Raw genomic sequence first — 8,354 nt, 5'->3', positions numbered from 1 at the left:
ATCACTATAGAACTCATTGTATATATTTATTGCAAAACATCAAGTTGTTCACTCATTCTAAACCCTTCGATACTTTATATAGAGCAGTAAAGTTAGGTGCCCCAAACGTAAACAATAACAAGTTGCTAGTGATTTCCGTTAGGGACCGGAATAATTTACGCACAATATAGGTCTCCCAATTTTGTAGTTTGAGTTGTAGGCAATACACTTTCAGTATTGAAAATATGTTTACATAAAATCTAACAGTTGCAGAAATAATAATATAAGACTAAATTATTATGAAAATCAGGCTCCGAATAATTCTCGTTTTGTTCATACCAGCGCAATAATTTGTTCTGGTCTAAAAATAGATAGACGTAACTTTTGATAAATTTTACCTTTTTGTTCCATAAAATATCCATATCTAGACATTATTTGATGCATGATCGAGTATTTATGAATATGTGTTTCTTTTGCCACCTAACAGCCAAATTTTAAAGGTTATTTTCTTTCTATTATTTACATGTGGTTTGCCATGTGCGTCTCGACCTTTGTTTACGTTTGGGGCACCTAACTTTACTGTTCTATAATGTAAAGAAGAAAAATCTCAAAGTATGGTATTGTAACCAATGCAAAAAAAATCTGCTTAACTCACTAACAATTCTAGTGTTTGAGCCATTTATCATTAAAATCCATCAGAAGGTTGTGAAGACATCCACGTCAATGCGTGCGCACGGGTATTGAACAGACAGACCATAATAACTTCTAGCTTCTAGTAATAAGGCCAACTATTCTATAGAACAGTAAAGGAAGGTGCCCCAAACGTAAACAATAACAAGTTGCTAGTGATTTCCGTTAGGGACCGGAATAATTTACGCACAATATAGGTCTCCCAATTTTGTAGTTTGAGTTGTAGGCAATACACTTTCAGTATTGAAAATATGTTTACATAAAATCTAACAGTTGCAGAAATAATAATATAAGGCTAAATTATTATGAAAATCAGGCTCCGAATAATTCTCGTTTTGTTCACACCATCGCAGTAATTTGCTCTGGTCTAAAAATAGATAGACTGTAACTTTTGATAAATTTTAGAAAATTTTACCTTTTGTTCCATAAAATATCCATATCTAGACATTATTTGATGCATGATCGAGTATTTATGAATATGTGTTTCTTTTGCCACCTAACAGCCAAATTTTAAAGGTTATTTTTTTCTATTATTTACATTGGAACGTGAGCTGTCAAGACAGGAACATGTGGTTTGCCACGTGCTTCTCGACCTTTGTTTACGTATGGGGCACCTTCCTTTACTGTTCTATTAGCCCCATTGACGCAATTATGAACACACGGTCCAAACTCTAAGCCTCTGTCAAAGAGAATATCAACATTTGTCTATGAACTAATAACAGATAATGGAAAAGAAACTCGGCCTTTTGATGAATGCATTTCTTTTTAATGTTCAAATGTACTCTTTCCATTTCGATGCATTAATTTTCTATTGCCACTCACTGGAATTTCAAATATTCAGTCAAGTTCATTTTGAATTCAAAGGCTGTTCTTCTTTAGTGTCTATTTTGCGTGAAGTATGTATTACGCAGTGACGATTACTGATAAGTAATTATACATAAAAAGCGATCCAATACATTATCCTGTGAAACACCACAAGAGAGTAGAATTTCAGTGAATGATTTATACTTTTCTTAACATCCTGAGAAATAATAGGTAAAACCAGCCGTCACGATCACCATCATTACAGTCGTATGCCACTAGTTGGGTAAATAAAGAGTTCTAGCTAGGGGAATTAGGGACACAAAACCCCCGAATTGTGCAAATTAGTGATGAAAGCATGAATTTTTAATGAAAAAAAGTTCGTGCTCTAAGGTTTAAATTGTGATATAGAACCACTTTCTCATCACTCCAAGAGCTAAGATATCAGCAATTCAAATCGTGTAAAAATTCACGGTGGTGATGAAACTTGCCGCCTTCACAACGACATTTTGCTTTGGTGTCAAAAGGTCACAGACTACGTCATCGGTACCGAGTACACATGTACACTGTTGCTTAAATCGAAATCGGAAGTATAACTTATCATTTATTCATAACATACAACTTATCAAATTCATTCATTTACCAAGAGAGTAACATAATTTTTAAAAGTATTTGTTTTTAATCCAAAAGTATACCAATTTTGGTTATTTCAAATTTTACCGGCATTGGAACGCGAAACATGAGATTGTGAAATCGAAGAAATCAAAGTTTTGGTGGTCGAATACGAATACGAAAAAAAAAAAAGATATTTTTTCCCCTCTCATATCTTTTGTATATTCCGATAGCTTTCAAAGAGTATAATCTTTATTTTCTTAATGTCTTATTAAATTAGAATTATTTGAAAATAATAGACTCCCGCTCATATGAAGATATCTATAAACAATGCATCGCATTCTGCGGTTGCTAGTTGTGTCGACTGCTTTCGGGTCGGCGAGGTCACGAAACGGTGTCTACTTGAACTCTGTCGCCTTTTACCCACCTCATATAATAATAATAATAATAATAATAATAATAATAATAATAATAATAATAATAATAATAATAATAATAATCATCGTCATCATCATTAGCAGCATACCGAACACCTAGATATCGCTTAAGCATCAATGTTTATGTGTCACACTAATTCAACACAGTTATGTTATTTTTGTGGTTTGCGTAATAATATGGTTCAAATCAAATATCAGGTTGAAAATGTCCGTATCATCATCTTCTTTAACATGACCGTCATGAACCGCCTCAACCTATCACCAACAATCTAGCAATGACTATCCCGCACAAATCTTTGGGCCTCTTTTTCGCTTACGAAGTGCCCGAATTCGCGTCAAAATATGGGACGAAGCCGTTTCGTATATGCTATTTTAAAAAATTAATTACGACGCTGTTTATTGATGGATATGACTGAAAGTTGGCACACAGTTAGAAAAAAGGTCATTTTAGATTATGTCGAGCGACAAAACTCGTGCAATTACCAGAAGACTGTTAAAAATAGATTTTTACTCTTTGGAGTAAAATATTGGAGGTTTTGTCGCTGACAGGGTAATACATGAACATTTCTTCTTTTTGGTTGTAAAATTTCATATGAATATGACGAGTACTTTTCCCGTATTTTACAAAACACCATCCTAATTTGCTCTTCAAGTTTCAATCTTTTAATCAACTTATTACGCAAGATACAACCAAAGGTCGAAAAAAAATGCCGAAAAAGCGTCCCATATTTTCGCGTTTTTTTCCTCTTTGGGGTCATCCAAATAAATGACACCTTTGAAACTGCACAACTTGTTTATTTATGAATGGATTTTCAAAATTCAAAAACATTTTTACTCAGTGGAGATAGGGCTTTGATTTTAGACAAACATTTTCCTCAAAAAGAGAAAAAAACATTTTTCATAGTCATTGCTAAACGATCTCGTGATCAAGTCACTTAACCCATTAAATCATTGCATTGACAATGTACTAAATCTTGTACTAACTACTAAAAATAATATAATGGCAAAGTGCAGTATTGAGGTGGATTGGTCAAAATGATTAATTTGGCAAGAGGTAAAAAAAAATTAGAATGCCCAGCTCTGTCAAAGCGTAAATACTGTGGCCAATGGTACGTGACTTTTGTAGCGTCGCGTTCTACCAGCTATGGTGTTAAGACTTTTAACGGATTAGCAAATGATAGTGGCAAGCAAGATTTGTCTGTTGAAGACCGATCTGAGGATACACTGGAGATCCTGAAGCAAAACGATACCACATGGCACAAATTCTGTCGCTCTTGATATACGGCCACAAAAAATCAGAAGGCTCGCTGTGAAAAATGAGAAATCACAAGAAAACTTGTCAAATTGTTCCGATCTAGACAATCTCTCATCATCCCATTGTCCAAGGAGGCAGAATATGCGTTTTCCCTCAGATGCCGTTATCACAAGAAATAGGACACATTGTATGCTTTGCAACAATAAGATGAAGCTTCCCTCCATTCAATAATGACAAAAGACATGAACGAAAATATCCGTGTGGCTGCAGAAATTATAAACGATGTCCAGATTCTCTCCATGTTCTCAAATGCCGATTTTATTGCGCAAGGAGTTCATTATCAGAAGATTTGTCATGTCCGTTTTATGAACATCAAAAACTGCTGAATATTACCAAAACAAACAAAGTACTAGTTTTGCTGTTGCTGAAATTGTTTCTTCTTCTTCCTCTTCCTCTTCAAGCTGAAACTTCCTCGTGGAAGGCTCAGCAGCAGCTTACCCAATTGTTTTACTGTAGGTTATCCAAATTGTTCCTAAGTCGTATAGTTGAAGGCAGAAACGAGTGAAGATAGTAGTCCACTCTAGATGGTGGCAACATAAATTTGCCAGGTTTCCTCTTGTTCTGTTGGAGGCCATGTAATGACACCTGACCTGGTTTTTCTGACCTTTGTAAAGTACATTTATTAGTTTATTCTTCTCTCTCCTTTCCTTCAATGGTTCCAAATGGGGTGTTATATAAGACTTTAATTTGTTTGAGGATTTTGTTGAACGAATTTTATAGCTTTTTTTTGGATTGATTCTATTTACCAAATTGATCGGGATCCCATACCTTACCGCTTTACTCGAGTGTTGGTCTAACATAAACTTTATAGCATTTCTCTTTTATGGTTACCTTGTAGTCGAAGAGGTTTCTTCTCAAGAATCCCAGAGTGGAGTTTGCCTTTCTGTGTATGTTTGCAATGTGGTCTTTCCAGGTCAGGCGATTGTTTATCGTTACTCCGAGATACCTTACTAGTGTGTTGTGTGTTGTGTGTTGTGTATTATCTTTCTTTTGTTGGCAATTTTCTGGAACCAAGGTCCCGATGAAGAATTTCAGAATCTTTCTTATACCTTATTGTTCTGTACAAAAGGCAGTCATCCGGAAATAGTCTCAGTTGAGTTCCTAGCGACAATCTTTCAGGCAAATCATGGATGTAGATAAGGAACAAGAGGGGACCCAGTACGGTACCCAGGGACACACCTGTAGTACTGGAGGTGAGTCATACATTGCTCTTTCAGTTGTTTACGATTAGTGAGAAAATCCATTATCCAGTCGTGTGTGTTACTCATGATTCCATATCTCCGCAGTTTAATGGCCAGAGTAAGGTAATTGACTTTATCAAATGATTTACTGAAGTCTAATAAAATAGCATCTGTTTGGAGTTGTTTTATTCATGTTTTCTGTTAGGTTGTTGCAAGTTGTTATTCGTTGTGTTTCACAAAAGCGCTCCTTTTTGGAGCCATGCTATATATAAAACATTCAAGTATAGAACAGAGCAAAGAGAGAGAGAGAGAGAGAGAGAGAGAGAGAGAGAGAGAGAGAGAGAGAGAGAGAGTCCATAAATTGCCAGAATTAATCAAGATGTATAGCAAAGAATGCTGTGAATGAGGTTGCACCCAGTCGGATGTTCACCCAATCAGGTTCAGAGACAGACTCCAGCCGGTCCTACCAGGCTAACCTCAGGAAAGGAAACATTTTTAGCCTTCAATGAGACAACATATGGTTTTCTTGAACACACTGCCATGGAAAGAGCTGACAACGAAGTATTGGCTTATCTTGCGCCGTTAAAATAATTCAAAGAGATCAGGATAAACTAGAAAAGGCTGCTGTTGAATTCTCTCAAGCCTCCCAAGAAAAATGTGTTCCACAGACATTTGTCTAATAAATATGATTTTTGTTGGATCCTAATCATCTAAAAATGTTAATATACGTCACCAAGAAAGTCTTTCATTTTCGAAATTAATAGTTACCAACATCACCATAATCACTACCACTATCACCACCACCACCTCATCATCACCATACTCATCATCATCATCATCATCATCATCATCATCATTATTATCATCATCGTCATCATCAACATCATCCTGATCATCATCGTCTTCGTCATCATCATCATCATCATCATCATCATCATCATCATCATCATCATCATCATCATCATCACCACTACCAAGATCACCACCACCACCACCTCATCAACATCATCACCATAATCACTACTATTATCACCACAATCACCTCATCATCATCATCATTATCACCAACATCACTTCCACCATCATCTTCACCACGATGACGACCAGCAAGTAAACAACACAAGTAAAACTAATACCAGCACCATCTCCTCCTCTCCCACCACCCCCCCCCCCCCTTCCAGTCCTCATAATAAAGCTATACTACCGGCCCATACGGTCCTATATCACTTATAGGCACATTTTTAACAATGATAATTATCTAAGCCAAAATAATCAACCGCTTACACGGGCTAAAAATAATATATTTTTAAAGCGCCGAATTGTCAACAAATATTTCATGGATTACGTCCCTTTGTTTTAATATAGCTCATATAGGCGGATTTTCATCTCCCTATTTTACACTGTTAGAGGAATTTCTCAATGTGGTTCTATATCAACATCGATTAATAGTGGTCTCAAGTTACTTTGTGCCAAATTTGGTGCTTTCATCACTAATTTGCACAATTTTACCCTAATTCCCCTAGCTATTCACGGGAGACCAAATTAAAAGCTTGATATATATATATATAATCAGTAAGTAGGGGAATTGTGCATTGTGCAATATTGAAAACAAGACTTATAAAAGTAATTTATTATCATCATTATTATTACTATTATTGTATTATTATTATCATCATCATCATCAACATCATCCTCATCATTATCATCATCATCATCGTCGTCATCATCATCATTATTATCATCATCATCATTATTATTATTATTATTATTATTATTATTATTATTATTATTATTATTATTATTATTATTATTATTATTATTATTATTATTATTATCATTATTATTATTATTATTATTATTATTATTATTATTATTATTATATTATCATCATCATCATCGTTATTATTATTATTATTATTATTATTATTATTATTATTATTACTATTATTATTATTATTATTATTATTATTATTATTATTATTATTATTATCATTATTATCATTATTATTATTATTATTATTATTATTATTATTATTATTATTATTATTATTATTAATGTTATCATTATTCATATATTGTAGCATCGTAACTATCCTGACATAATACCGTTTTGAGGAGTCACTTCACAAATGGTCTTTTCACTCATCATTCGGTCTTAGTGAGAAAATTCCTGGTATGTTTCGACCGAAAATTAAGTGGAGCAGGCACTTATGTTGATAGTGACAGGAAATTATATGAGTTCAGAAGTGGCAGGGGACAATAGAGAATTATAAACTTTTGCAGCTGTGAGATTTGTACCTTAGACTGACTTTTACGCACCTTCCGCCTGACCGCGAGAGAGACGCTCTACAATCGACGTTGTCCACAATTCCAATAATGGTTTCAAATGTAGAATCACAAAATATTCATGACTTCCCGAAGATACTTTTGTATTTCTTTATGGAATTTATTGTCCTATTTTAGTCTTCACGCCACCTGATAGCGCCCTTTTCTTACCACTACTCCTGCACAGCGTTTTTTGTTTATATCTTATCGTATCGTATTGCTTAAGAGCTTACAGGCTTTAAAACCTTTAAAAACTATACTACACTGATACAGGTTTTCAAAGTTATGCAACCAACATTCTTTGTTAATTTAATATTTTTGAGTATATAGTCACTATTTCAAATCACTAAATATCTAATAAACAAATAAGTGTCATAGTCAAGATTCATAGTATAATTTTAGCAATTAACATCCATTTGATATTAATGAAAAATGCAAATATTATTCAATTTCATGGTACATCACTCATCGAAAATGCGGAAGTCCCAGGTTTGGGAGTATTTGCCAAGATGAGGGTTATATAAATCGATAGATATTTGAATTTTCTGGCCAAATTTTAAAAAAAGATGTTTTCCAGATTTCGGCATGAACTGGTTAATCGATTGATTGTAGATGGAGTTTTCTGGCCAAAATTGAAAATACGTGTTTTTTTTTAATTTGGCAATGTAACCATTACTTCATTGCTGATTAAGAAGCTCAATTAGGCATGCGGCAGGCATTAGACTGCAGTTGACGCCTTCTATCATTTCTCAAAATTCTCCCCTGGTGATAATTTAATTGGCGTGGGGTGAATGAAAGGAACTTTATTTATAGTCTTGATCTTTTTGAGTCATGTATTTAGAGCGAAGCTATAAGTATTTAAAATAAGTTCAGATGTCTGGCTTTAGACGCTGATAATGTTAGTTATTTCTAATAATAGTAACAGCTCTGTGATCTTCTAGAATCCCTATTACATTTTCTTTTTATTTCACCCCTAGATTCACACAATTACACCGCCACACCTGGACAGGTTCC

Source organism: Berghia stephanieae, chromosome 8 (genome assembly GCF_034508935.2).
Source record: "Berghia stephanieae isolate SIO BIC M18660-M18661 chromosome 8, UCSD_Bste_1.3, whole genome shotgun sequence".
Classification (NCBI taxonomy): domain Eukaryota; kingdom Metazoa; phylum Mollusca; class Gastropoda; order Nudibranchia; family Aeolidiidae; genus Berghia; species Berghia stephanieae.
The sequence above is the reverse complement of the archived record's forward strand: the minus strand, read 5'-3'. Positions refer to the sequence as shown.